The following is a 14,629-nucleotide window of genomic DNA, read 5'->3' as shown; positions in this document are numbered from 1 at the left end:
GGCTTTTAAGATTTAGGATTATCTTTTCATTATTATCATATTTGGTCTTGTATCCGCTTAAAACCTAATTTGAATCAAATATTTGATCCATCAAAGATTCGCTTCAGAAACAGTAATCACTGCAGTGGAGACTACTTTCATGTTTGGTCATTTGCTCAAGAAACAATCATTACATTTATTGCCACATTTACTCTTCAGTTTTGGGAATGTTTTCTGTTCATGACTTATATTAGGTGCTCAAAATAAAATGTCATAGCCAGAGTTATGTCTTGTTCTTTCTATAGTTTTTTGAAGAAATAATGTATTATGAGGAATGTTCATTTAAGGGGTATGATTGCATTTGGCCATTAACATCCAGCGGTGGTAGAATTTGGTCTGGGTTTCCCTGGGTGCTCTGCATAGAGCAGATTGCTAACCCTGGTCCCCTGGGGTAGTCACTAATCTTGGAGTCTGATCCAGTAGCTTGCCACCAGTATCATGAATTTCAGAGCATGAGAAGGGACTGTAGATATGGTGCTTGACTGCACTAGGAGGCTTTGCAGTTGGTATTTACACTGCTAAGATTTTGGTTAAGTATAACAAGGTGGTGATTTTTCATGGCCTGTCCACACTAGTGGGCATGCCCATCACTTACTTCAGTTGTTTATATTTTCTCTTGCTTCTGAAGCAGTGTTACCAAACAATCGCTTGTTCAGTGTACGTAGTAGAATGGGATATGGGAACAGTGTTTTTGCCAGTAAGACAGTGCCTGCTAGTGTGGACAGGGCTTTAGTTATTTGTAATTATTTTTTCCTCTATAAGTTGACAATCTGATTTTGAGAATTAAATTTCCTTTTTATTTTCATATTCCTTTGCTGTATTTTAGCACTGGTTTACATGCTTTCATCTGCTGTAGGTGCCTGAATTAATAAGTTTGCCAGAATTTTCTACCTCTTGGGTATAAGTTTTTAACCTTCATTGCATGAGTAATTTGTACTGAATGTGTGATGTTCATAGACTTGGTGCAGAAAATTGGCTCCAGTTTAACAATGGATGACTGCTTTTTGGTTTGAGCACTGGACGCCCAACCTTCCTTGTATGAATCATGGAAGATGGAGGGTTGTTAGAAAGTACTGAGGGTGGTGTGTCTCTTAATATGCTTTGTTACAGTGCTAGAATGTGGTGCAAAAACATTAAGGTTATGACATTTTTGTGGCTTATTGGAATTTAACAATCTGGTCAAGTAAGCATAGCCTAATTTGTTAATACCGTATAATGATTAAACTCAGCAATGCATCATTGCCAAGTTAAGGGGCTTATGTGCCAGGTCTTTCACATTCCAGTTCATGCCAAGTTAAGGTTATGTGAGTCAGCTTTCTTCCATAACGATGTTCAGTTGTTTTAAAGATTGCAGCCAGGATCTTTCCTTGATTTCCTAAACGTTCAGTGACCATTCAATTTGCTAACAGAATGTTTTGTTTTCATTATTGGTCAGAACTGGGAGTTGGTCTTGAACTCACATAATTCTGAATATGCTCTTGCAAAGCTTAATTAAATCATGTTGGTTTTATAACATTGTTCATCTGAGAAATTAGTCTGCTATTCCTTGACCATGTTCGTACTTTCTTAAACGCGTTTTTTTTCTATAAAACTACTCATGCTGTGTTTGTACCATTTGAAGCACATTCTTTTACATAAAACTCCCTAGTGTGGAATTGTCAGAAATTACCATTAGAGCAAATCTTGCTTTTCACTTTTCATTGGCTCGCTGCTGTGGGTTTTGTGGTCTTCGCCAGTAAGGCAGAAAGACCAAAACCCACATATACTTTTCTCCTATTCGTTCTTCTGTATTTCTTACCAGCCATTATTACCTGAAATGTACCATCGAATTACCACTGGAAATTTTCCAAGTTTGGATTCTATTACTTTTGCCAGTACTCTCCTTATTTGTTCTTTTTTTATTTCGTGTCATTATTTCCCGTGTCTCAGACATTACCACTGAAAGAAATATTGTCTTACTCTTTTACGATACCTCTCTCTTCTATGGAGTTTGGTTTCCATTTATTTATTCTTGAATATTTCCACCAATTATTTCCAGTGTTTTAGGAATTGTCACTGATAAAAAGTCTAAAAACTCTTTGGATTGCTTCCTACTATGGATTCTGGTCTTTCTGTCAGTAATTATTTACTTATTTCCCCTAGTTTGTTTTTGTGTATTTCTAATCATTACTTCCAGACTTTATTTAATAATTTTAAATCTTAATGTCTGTGATAATCCCAAAGAACATTTATTGAACTTTTGAATATCTCCCTACTGTGTGAAATTTGGTATTTCTGCCATTTCCCTTGATTCATTCTTTTGTATTTCCCTTGATTCATTCTTTTGTATTTCCAACCATTATTACCTGAATTTCTAAGTATATTAAAATTAAACTGCAATGCAATTTTGACGGTCTTGCAAGATGTAAGGTATTCGTTAACTAATCAGATCTTGAGAGCCTGTCATGAGCTAGCAACTGCTGTTTATCGTTTTGCTCCATTTTATACGATACACAAAATTTTCTCATTATTATGGGATAATTTTGCAAACATGCAGCCCCAGGTAAACTTTATTGCAACATAATTTGTATAAAATTTTCTTGTCACGTTTTCAATCTTATGCTCATTTCACAATTTTGTGGCAAGAATTGTTGATATGTCAATATCGAACTATATTTTAGTTCTACCCAAGTTTACAACCGAAATGTAAAGGCATTAAAAACCATTTAAGTTTACAGGAAGTTATTTTGAATATTCTGGCAATCCAATTTGTTTTTTTGCAGTTACTAGAGGTGGGATGTTACTAGAGGTGGGATGTCGACAACAGGGATATAAGAAGAAAGGCAACGTTAGGTGTTTCTAAAGGAGAGAGAAGATTAAAAGGAGCACCATTGAACACTTGAGAGAGAAACAGAACACCAAGCAAGGAAAATAAGCCGTTTTTGAAAGTGAGATAACTATATTAACATACGCTATATCTGACTGGGAGAGAAGTCTACAGGGGATGTTACGGTAGAAAAAGAATAGTTGAAGAAACACTAGCCTACAGGGGATGTTACGGAAGAAAGAAAATAGGTGAAAAAACACAAGCTTCTGAAGGGGACAGAAGTCTACATAAGTTGCTGTTCCTGTAGAAGAAACTAGTCTAAGAAGAAACTAATATTGGGCGAAAATCTACAAAATGCTGCTCTTCATGAAGAGAATAGTCTAAGAAACACAACTAGTTTGTGAAGAGGAGAAGTCAACATAAGATGGTGATCCTGTATTAGAGAAGTCAAAGAAGAGGATAAGTCTACACAAGATGTTCTTGTATTAGAGAAAGTTAAAGAAGAGATAACTAGTAGTTCTTGATGGAGATGGTTATATAGATGCTGCTGTGCCAGAAGAGATAGTTATATAGATGGTGCTGAGCCAGAAGAGAATATTCGAAGAAGAAATACACAAATAGTTCCTGCAGTGGACAGGGTTCAAGGGGTTAAAATACATGAGCTACTTATCCTGAACAGAATATCTGAAGAACAAAGTTCCCGTAGAAAAGATCTAGATGTCGAAAGGGATGAAATTCTATAAATGCTGCCATTTCTGGAGAATACAATATCACTCCTCCTGTTTCGCTGCATACTTAGTGTACCTCTTGAACTTGTGTACGATATCGCTCTTCCTGGCTGCTATCTCTGGGAACTTTCCATATTTACTCTGTGACATATAATCTTGATTTAACCTAGGGTGATTACAGAATGAATTATTTCTGCTTCATTTTTGCATATATAACTCTGACTTAACTTTTATTATAAAATCAGGATGCCATATATACTCGGTGACCTGGACTAATATTTAACCTAGGGTGTTCACAGAACGAATAATTTTTGCTCCATTTTCAGGAGCATTACCTAACAGAGCTTGCATTATGCAAGCCCAAGATGAGAATCACTGCTGCATCTGTAGGGCTGTTGCCATATCCGGTAACAAGAATCTCTGCGTGCGACAATGGAATTAACCAAGACAAATCACTGCTAGATCATGAAGCTGCAATGAATCCAAGATGAATCTGCTGCATCTTCTAATCACCTTCAGGAACGTTGTACAAAGTCCTCTAAAGTAACTAAGTTGCATCTTGCAACATTGCACAGTCGAAAGATTAATTTCTGCTGCATCTTGCAATCATCTTCAGGAACGTTACAACAAAGTTGCATTCTATCCCCAAGAAAGAATTTCTAAACTTTTTCTTGCTATGGAATATGCCTCTGAAACTTTAAAGTCTCGTCTTGTTCCTCTGTAATATCTTTGTTTCTGGTAAAACAAAGATGAAGACAATTCAAACTTGTAAATGATACGCATATTATAAATCCTCTGGAAGTTCCAAACATGAAATAGCTATATTGAATTATCTTTTCCAAACATGACATAGCTATATTGAATGAATCGTTAAGTATTAAAATGTGCGTAATTGCACTAAAAATATGCCTAAAATCCAAAAACATAAGTATATTGAGCTTGATCCGAAATGTATTTAGTGTGACATAAGGGCATAGTAATTTAGAAGCTTTAAAATTCAGTAAACTATCTATACATTTAAAATTAAAGGTTTTCAAGCAAAATAAATTGACTCCATAAAATTTTCTTCCTTATACTATTTCTCTGCATTTAAAATTAAAGGTTTTCAGGCAAAATAATTTGATTCCAATAACTCAAGCAAATTATCAATGGCTTAAAGAAATGCAAATTAGCAAGTGCTTAAAAAAAAAAAAGCAGTGAAACTAATTTGGGGATTAAAATTTCGATTAACGTTATGTAAATTACTAAACCTGACTATTCTAAGAGTTGCAAATTTTGCTTAACTGGCAAATAACCTGCAACTCGGACCTACAAAACTTTTAAATTAACGTATTAAACCCACCTTTTTTTTTGTAGCAGCTAACTTGTGAAAGATAGGTCACATGACTGACTTGATTGTTCAAGTTGGCGTGGCTTTGCGAATAGTCTACTCCCATAAGACTGAGAAAAATCTGTAAAAAAATTTGAAATTAGATACAGGAATAGGAAAGGAAATCCCTATACTGAAGTAGATTGTGCATACTTAACAGATATCTTGGTTAGTGTGTAACATCTGTCAAGTTAATATCATTGGAAAACAGTCATAAGAAGGCGTGCAAATAAAATAAATTACAGGGTACCAATGGGACTAAATTCTTTAAAACCATTCCAAACTCATTATCAGTTTTGACGAAAATTAAGTTAACAGATTGAAGAAAAGTAAAACAAGCAAGAGGGAACTTTGTGAGAAAGGTTAAAAACTGTAATGATAATTGAACTTAAAGGATGTAACATCATAATCAGGTATTCAAGCCTTCATTTAGGTTTAGGGCATCAAAGTGGGCAAAACTGCTGACCAATAAAACGGTATGCAGCCTTCACTCAAGCTTAAAGGCCTGTCCACACGACTGGGCCTGATCGGCAAACCGACAAATTGCCCGATGGGTCTTGTAGCAAAATCACCATGACAGTGCCCGATGGCATGAGCTTCGAACCAGGCAGACTTATGTTAACCATATACATTAACTGAGCCATTCTTTGCACCATATTCTCCTTTCTTTTTTATCACACACAATGCAATTATCATGCTACGCTATCTTCTTTTTTGCGGTAGGCACCATATTTATCGTACCGCACAGAACACACTACTGGCATCGTCGCGCGAGCCCACCTCTCCTTCACTGACAACATTCACGGGTAAGCCTGCTAGAATTTGCCCGTCAACCCCAGAGCACGCCGATCAGGCCCGCTAGTGTGGACAGGCCTTTAGGTATCAAAATATGGCCAAAGCAACATATTATTGAAATGTCAAAGTAGACTATGAATAATCAAAGGAATATTTCTTAGATTACATCAAATACAAGAGTGTAACCACCAATAAGAGAATCACAAACCACTCTACTATTGGAAGCGAGCTATACAAGAGCAAAATATACACTGATCCAATAAGTAAAGCATTTTCTGGTCCAATGAAGTAAAGCATTTAAGGGACGAACTCTCCAATAGCTTCCAATTCCATAATCGGCCATTAATTTTAGTTACTAAAGTAACCACACAGAAAACTGGTCTCCAGTTACGAACTGCCTAATGCCACATTCACCTAACTAACTAATCTGCATAGTGGTAGCTGATCCTTTATATTAGGTCGATTTCTATGTATGACACCAGAACAAAGCATTGAGTATTGGCCATACAAAGGCTTCATCCAACTTCCCATTTCAAACCATATCTGAATTCTGAACTGATCCAGCATCGAAAATTGCAATGTATCTTACAGCCCTCCAAAGATTGGCGAGATGAATCATCTCATCATAGCAATTTGCATATTTTTAGAGTTTAAAGAAAAATACCGTTGAAAATCACATCTGAAGCAGCCAGTGTGACAAACTTGCCAATCAACAGTGCACAGACTTCCTGAGGTCTCATTTAAACATTCAAGTGATATTCTCCTGTAGCTTGGATTGATCATGCTCCAACCCAAATCAAGCTGCAAGCGCGTGCATCAGAGAAATGTAAGGAACACCAGTGTATTTATAAGGAAATTCGGTCTAATTTAAAGTGACAGCTCCCTAATTATTTAGTAGTAGTCAGTCAGTCTCCCCAGAAATATGAAAAGGTTCACCTTAAAATCAGTCAAGTTTAATTGCAAATCTATTAAAAGTAAAATCCTAAGAGCAAGCTTGACAAATACAACAAAACTTGAAAGCAGCTTTTTGTATAGGCTAGCCAGTTAAACTGGTTAACATGACCTAAAGAACTTCCCCCTTCATTGCTCAAGAATTCAGATAAGAACAAGAACCTTTCATATTACAATTCCAGAGAACAGGTGGTTTCTTGCCACCGAGTATTGGTACTTGACAACACATATTGGTACTGTTACCAATAGTTAGAAACCAGGAGGTTCCCTCAGGCCTTAGATACTTGTCTGAAAGGGCTCAAGTGTAGGTGATTACCATACAATGAACAATGCCCTTTAACATCAGATATGGGTAAGAATCTCAAGAGCAAATATCAGAGCCAGTAACATGCAAATCTATTCAGTGCGAAAGTTACAGCCTTGATGTCTACGAAATAAGCAAGAACATCTTGGTACTGTTATTGAATAGATAACAAGTATACCAATACTGTATTCTTATGTCAGAGCCAGTATTAGATCATAAAAAAAAGTGTTAAATCTACACTGGCAATTGCATTAGCTATTGCATTGTTAATTCACAAAACCAAGATTTCACATAAGTTTAGGGCAATTCCTCTAGTGATTAATAGGTATTCTGGCTACAACAGAGCCTGGATGACCTACCTGAACCTTAGCCTGAATGGAAGTATGGTGTATACCCCAATTTCTTGAGATCCTTCATGAAAGACCGCATTCATCACTACCAGAACAGTCTGTATTAAATTTGTCCTGCAGCTTTCAGCCCTAGTGTGGCTAAGGTATCTATATTCTGGGTTAATCTCCCACAAAATTTCAAGAGATGTAGGACTACAAACTAAGTTAGCAGGATTTATCGAAATCTTTCATTAAAATGGTTAATTTTATTTTAAAAATGTCAAATATTTTTATAATTTTCTATGCACCCAGTAAAATTGTAATCACAATCTACAATCAATTAAAAATTACTTTTAGTGTGCTTAGTATTTTTTAATGTACTGTGCAGTGGCTTTAGTTCCAGTGGTACTCCATTTGTATCTCAGGCAAAATTCAAATAGTTACAAGCTGTCCGATTAATTTAATGTATTATAATCAAGAGAACTATGCTTAGATAGGAACCAAGCCACATAGGTGAGAAGTACTTCGGATTAAGTTTGATTTTCATCAGATTAAGTTAGACTAACAAAAGTTTAACCTCAAGCCATGAATTGCTAGCTATCAAGAAACCTTCAATCAAACACTTAAAAGAAAATGAACAGTAATTAAAGCATTCAAGTTTTCTACTACAAGAACATGAGTACTATGGGGAATAAGCAGTTATGGGTTGGAATATTTAGTGCTTCGGCATTGACAAAAATAATTGAGGATACTCAATCTAAAAAACTCCTAGATTCAAGATCTTAGGAAGATCTGCCACGGAATGACTAGCCCATCAGGTCCGAATTCCGATAAATTCATCTATTCAAATTCAGGAAGATGCTTCCCGGGAAGTGACTTGTCAGTCTGGTGCTAACTCAAGGTTGAGTCCTCAGCTTTGAGATGTTACAATGGCAATCCCTGCAAAAGAAAATTTTAAATTTTAAAGCTGAACAATTTTTAACATTGAAAACAATGAACTTAAGTGTCTTAAATCAGTAATGGGTTGTGAATGATTTGCTGCTATGAAAAACATCAAGTAATGAACAAAGAAGCCTTAGAGGTGAACAAAGAATCACGAAAATACCACTATCTCAAAGCAAATGGGTTTTCATAGATTGCCAAAACGAAGCTAAAAATCTTAAGGGCACTCAAATGGGTCATTTAAAATTAAAATCCAGCATTTACCCAATATTCAGTATTTTAAGAATTTTCATAACTAGGGAAAAAGCTGCCATCTACCCATGTACTTTTTCTGCGAACAATTTTGTTCGAACTAAAATTCTTACTCTATAAACTACAATTATAACTTAAAACTGTTATGGTTGGTAGGTTTGTTTGTATTTGTTTGTATGGTTGTTTGTATGGAGTTTTTAACTTGCATGGAACCAGTGGTTATTCAGCAACGGGACCAACTGCTTTACGTGACTTTCGAGCCTCGTCGTGTGAACTACCACCAGGGGAATGGCAGAGAATCAAACTCGCAGCCACCGAGGTGGCAAGCCAAGACCATACCGATCACGCCACTGAGGCGCTCTGATATGGTAGGTTCAGTACGTATTTGTTATTTTCAAGGATTATGTAATACATGCCAAGTAATACATTGGCCTACGAAATGCCGACAATTACCAAATTAAATTGTAAAAAAAGAACTATAGTTCACAACTAAAAACTTAATTTTACCTTAGTCGAGACTTCACTGCAATTACCTTTCCCCTGCAATTACCTTTCCACATCTGATTATAGTACGGTTTTATTCACAGTGCTGTCATTTCTATTAAAGTTGAACGTCCATTTTTATTAAGTTGAACTAAGTCAATTTGTTGCAAGATACCTACTCCTCTTGTAAATATTTTACACCAGATTTCAAGGATTTGACCCCCGCTTGTTAGCTAAAATCTGTCCAAATCAGGCATTCAAGACTTCCTATATCACAATTCACTTTTCCATAATTTCATCAATATTGCCTTAGTTTAATATCTTAAAACTATGGTATTTTGACATACAAGTTACACTGCCCTAAAACAACGACTAATGATTCATGTTCTAGAACCAGAATGGATCTGGTCCACTTCCAAGATCAGTACTGTATCTGTAAAGTAACCAAGACAAACTTTACCTTTTCCAAACCTTACAAGCAAACCTTTCAGGTTCATAACCATATCCATTTAGCAGACATCTTATGTCAAATAATTTTAAAAGGTTACCTTAAAAGCATTTGGGTACACTTTCTTTGCACTAAAGTAAAAGGATATATAACAAGAAAATCCCAATTACCAAGTTCTACAAGTCTCCCACAGTTCAAGTTCAGACATCCACATACTTATGTATCCTCATCTTTTTTTTGACCACATACTTTCAAAAGTAATCTCAAGGATAACTTCAAACTGCATTCTTGGCAACTGCAGTATTTCAACAACTTAAATGGATGGTAATATTTTCTAAATTTAGTCCTTTGCTAAAATGCTCCTCAAACTTCACTGATCTGCGATTGCCTCAATGAAAAAGCGCATGGTTATGCCTAATATTTTCCTTAAATATCGCATCCTGTTCCATAATTTTCTTGAGCCAGTTTCTTACGCAATTTCCCTCAGCAAATTCGCCTTATCCTCCACGAAACTTCCTTTGCAGTCATATCTTGAGCGATCTTTGACGTGACCCTTTCTTTAACAAGACATTGACCAAACATTCCGTTCTTAAGTTGGCTTAAAATGACTGGTGCAGGATTTCTTGTAATTACTCATAAAAACGGACACGGCTCGACATACCTCAATACTAACAGCGCCTCCAAGTACCCTAATGCTTTTAGTTTTTTTCTTTTAGTTATCTGTAAAAGACAACTTTTCAGATCGATTCGTCTGTCCAGCAGCACTTTCTCTGAGGTCATATTTTCTGCCTGCCCCAAAGTTCTTAAACTACTGCAGCTAAGAGGGCTGCATATTGGTATGTTTATCATCTCCCTCCAATCAAGTATATCAATTTGCAGCCCTCTAGCCCCAATTTTTATTTTATGTAAGGTTTAAAGTCGGCCATGATCGTGCATCTGGCAAAGTCATATGCCATCACAGTGGCTGAAAATTTCATGGGACGCGGCTCATATAAACAAATTGCGCATATTTTTCAATAACTTTGGGAACTGTTATTAATCAGGTTCGAATGTACCCTGTGGTGCCCAAACTTTAAAAATAGATACAACATCCTATTTTAAGGTTATTACTATCTACCCTTGACTGGTTATTGAAATACCTTTAAAATTTCTTTCACTTACCCTTAAGTCACCTGCTTTGTTTTTCCTGACCTCATCCGTCACTATATCCATTCTGTATGCTCAAAGTCCTGATTATTCAACCCAACATTATCCATCAGTTGTTCCAACCTCAAATCTCAAAACGCAAATCTTGAGGCTAAACAATTATGGATCCCTTAGATTACGCCAATTTTAGTACATTCTAACACCACTAAAATTTAAATATTCTTTTATTTTTTGGTATGCATGGTTTTAATCTTCTCAAAAAATCCATGAACTAGTCTTCATCTACACCCAGCCCGTGTTAATACAACAAAGTGAACTATTACATGAAAGAAAAATTCACTGCTCCTTTGACTTCACCTTTTCCCTTCTGGGGTAAAGTTTAGCAATAATTACCAACGGTAATTCTTCAGAAGCAGTCCGCACTGGATATTGAAATAAATAATCACCTACATGGAAAGAGCATGTGAAAAGCAATATAAAATGCAGAGTCATTATATGGGAGATTGAACGGGTAGGAATTAAATGAGCTTGATAAGTTTTTACCTCTAATTTTTCCTAAGTCGGGAGAGGTGTTTCCTCTACGGTAATGTTTACTTTTAATGAGCCCTGTAACTTATTTTCTTACGCAAAACAACCAGAAAGGAGTGTTTTGCAGCAATAGTAATAATTGGGAGCACCTACTGATTCGCGGGCCCACTCGACCACCGACCGAAATCGGCGGAAGAACACCAAAGCCAATATGGCGGCGATACCAAAACAACAAACAAAGTAGGTTGCGACTACATATCGGCGACCATCGATTTGTGTGTGCTGTCAGTAAGGCCGTAGTGGAACGGCGCTTCGCGCCTTATCCGCATATTTAAAGATTCTTGGCAAGCACGGCATGTACGGCAAGAGGTAATGTTGTGCTGCGCGCGCTACCCACAGGGTTTACAGTAAGGCTACTTACCGTGGCGGATGGATTTGGGTGTCGCATCGCTTACGCCGACGTCCTTTCGTCACTACAGAGCGATCACACCTAAAGGCGTTCCTGTTGTAGTCGATCCGACAAATAACTCCACAACACTCGCAGTTTTTTTGGCTGTAGAATTAAATTATGTCTCTGAGCATATTCAATCACAACTTCTTTAACCCCACCACTAGACAAATTATAAAATCCACCATAACCCACATTGCACTGCAAACAATCGGTAGGAAATCGAAGGTCTGTCAAAATTAATGCCAGAAGGGCCAGCCACTGCCTCTGCCATAGCTACAGGAAGACAAAATACCGGTTTTTGCTTCATTTTTCGAGTATTCAGTCAAACAAGGATACCAGTGGACACTGGACAGCTAACTATTACTCCGCTGAAATGCTAGTGAAACTTAGTTTTCGACTAAAGTCGTTCATAATTGGTTATGAAACCCATGACGTCATAACTATGTCACACCTCTCAGCCAATAATGAGTAACTGGAACTGCTTTTGTTTGCGTAAGAAAGTTAAAGGGCTCATTAAAAGTAAACATTACCGTAGAGGAAACACCTCTCCCGACTTAGAAAAATTAGAGGTAAAAACTTATCAAGCTCATTTAATTCCACCCCGTTCAATCTCTCATATAATGACTATACTTTTTATATTGCCTTTCACATGCTCTTTCCATGTAGGTGATTATTTTAATATCCAGTGCGGATTGCTTCTGAAGAATTACCTTACCAACTGCTTTTTATCTGAGGCTAGAAATTAATTTTAGCAGCTGTTCATAGTTAAAACCAACAGTCACTAAAAACCATAATTTATCGCCAGTTAGGAGAGAAAAGCAATTTAAGACTCCTGGGTTCAATGGATGTTTTAGAAATTCCATACTCTACAATTCATCTTCTCAGTGAACTTATGTTTAATCTTGGTAATAATCTGGCATTCATGTACGGACTATAGACAGGCTATTGAAATAATTTTTCCTAACAAAAATCTTTTAAATTTCCCTAGAAGAAAGATCACCGACTTTTTCCTTCAATCAAGGCCAAATGTAATGTTAAGTTTCATAATAAAAATCACTGATAAAAAATTCAAGGGAGCTAATTACTATCGTTATCTAGCACTTCATTAGTAGACATCCTAAAATGACTAAAAATTATTTGAACATTCTTACTATCACGAATTCAATCTGAAAAGTGCAATCCATTTAATCTTAATACGTAATGAAAACTGGGATCTTTACCTTTAATCACAACTCTCGATAATGATACCAAGTATTAATACCTTTAAAACTAAATGCACAACTTCACTTATAATTCACTCAAGACAAACACTACACAATTAATTAGTGGGCAATCACAGAAAAAAAATTACCTTAAAGAGCACAAACGGAAAAAGTAAAAACTGTGGTTCACACACTTGGCTAGAGGACCTATTTCCCTGGATTAAGCAAGGTTAGGTTTAAATTAGAATCTACCCTTGTAATATCCTTGATAATTCGCAAGCTTTTAAAAATTTCTTTCAGATTGTTACCTTGACGATGATCAGCATGTTTACGAATATCGTGATTTCCACTTTGCCTATCAACCTGATTAGGCCACTGCACTTTTCCCACTCCCCAAAATTTACTTGTCTTCTCAAAGACTTCTTTAGCTCAGCATTGGAGACCCGGGCTGGGAGAAATGATTTCCACCACTAATAGTAAACAGACAATATACTCATTCCCTTATAACCTGCTTTTAAGAAAATTGTTACTAACAAATAACTGCTATTAAACATCCACAAAAATATGTTTAATGTTAAATTACAAATTGCATTGACAAAAAAGGATATGTATTTCACACTGTTGAATCTCACGACCATACTTAATCTTAAACTTATAAATTTAATGTAAAAGCACAAACCTCTGTAGTTTCAGAGTACCCACTTGAGCTCGAGTCAGTTGAACAAAATTTTCCTAAGTGTTTCGGATTCGGAAACCAAAGCCAGAACGACCCACGACGAAGAGCAATGGCGAGGTGAAAACCAAGGACTCTAAAGAACAAGATCTCCTCACTGCCAAGAGACGTGACGTCACGCTGTACACGAGCAACATCTGTTGACAAGTTGAGTTACTATGAACAAATTCAAATTCAAATAGTTTATTGATATAATGATGCATCAAAAGGATTATGCTTGCATGTTGACAGGCCCACTCTAAAACTTGTCTAACAAGAGAATTTTTAACTATATTGTGAAAGCTGAAAATTTATACAACATGAACCTCTTTAAGTGGATAGAATGCACAAACAAACATTTCCAAAATATTAGATATCAGTATGACGAAAATTACATTTTTGTGATTGAAACCGCCTAAATTGGTTTTTCTTTACCAAATGTATCGAGCGCTTAAGGTTACCATGGTAACTAGTAATTTTAACACACAATTTCCAAGGAATCTGAAAAACGGATGTTAAGCACCCAATTCTATCTTCTATTTATGGCACTACTCTTTATGAATCGTACCTTTTCGTGATTACCTATTTCGTTAAAATTAAATATCATAAAAAAGGCTAGTGTGAGAGGTGGACAAAGAGGCAGGTTAAGAAGTGATACTGATTTTTGATTACAGTCAAGGGAAATATAAATATACAAGCATGCGGAACGGAAATGGTGGTCACCGACCCGCGAGAGAGTAAAAGTGGGTCGGCGAGACCCGATTTGTGTTTCTTGAGAGACATAAAATACAAAATATAAACAAAGTACACAATATGTGGTTATACAGCTTTATACACTGACGGAAAGCCCGCTGATGCTCTCTCAGGGGGAAATAAGAACACGCGATGAAAAATGAATTATGTACGAGAAAATTATGAATAAGCGTTGTCCTTACAAATACTCCCCCCAAGACAATAATTAGGTATGATTGTTGGCTGACTTCTTTGTACTTCGGGTAGTCACTCGCGGAAGCGAGCTGGACGGCGGAGGCGCCCTCGGGTGCGTGATATTAGTTGTTGTGGTAGATCCTCGGGGTTTTCCGGGGACGGGATGCCTCCCCTGAGGTGATCCTCGGGGTTCGACCGTCTTTCGAGGGCGGCCGCA

At 36.6% G+C, this 14,629-nt stretch overlaps 1 long non-coding RNA gene across 1 annotated transcript; it reads right to left on the bottom strand.

Moving 5' to 3' along the window:
• Window positions 1–2,347: 2,347 nt before the first annotated feature.
• Window positions 2,348–13,638, bottom strand: LOC135220475 (uncharacterized). The gene is made up of 4 exons (XR_010315705.1): window positions 13,453–13,638; window positions 7,352–8,260; window positions 4,916–5,024; window positions 2,348–4,308 (listed from the first exon to the last, which is right to left on the bottom strand). It is a non-coding gene; the product is annotated as an uncharacterized LOC135220475 (long non-coding RNA).
• Window positions 13,639–14,629: the final 991 nt, after the last annotated feature.

Source organism: Macrobrachium nipponense, chromosome 2 (assembly GCF_015104395.2).
Source record: "Macrobrachium nipponense isolate FS-2020 chromosome 2, ASM1510439v2, whole genome shotgun sequence".
Lineage (NCBI taxonomy): Eukaryota > Metazoa > Arthropoda > Malacostraca > Decapoda > Palaemonidae > Macrobrachium > Macrobrachium nipponense.
This window is presented reverse-complemented; position numbering and strand designations above follow the sequence as displayed.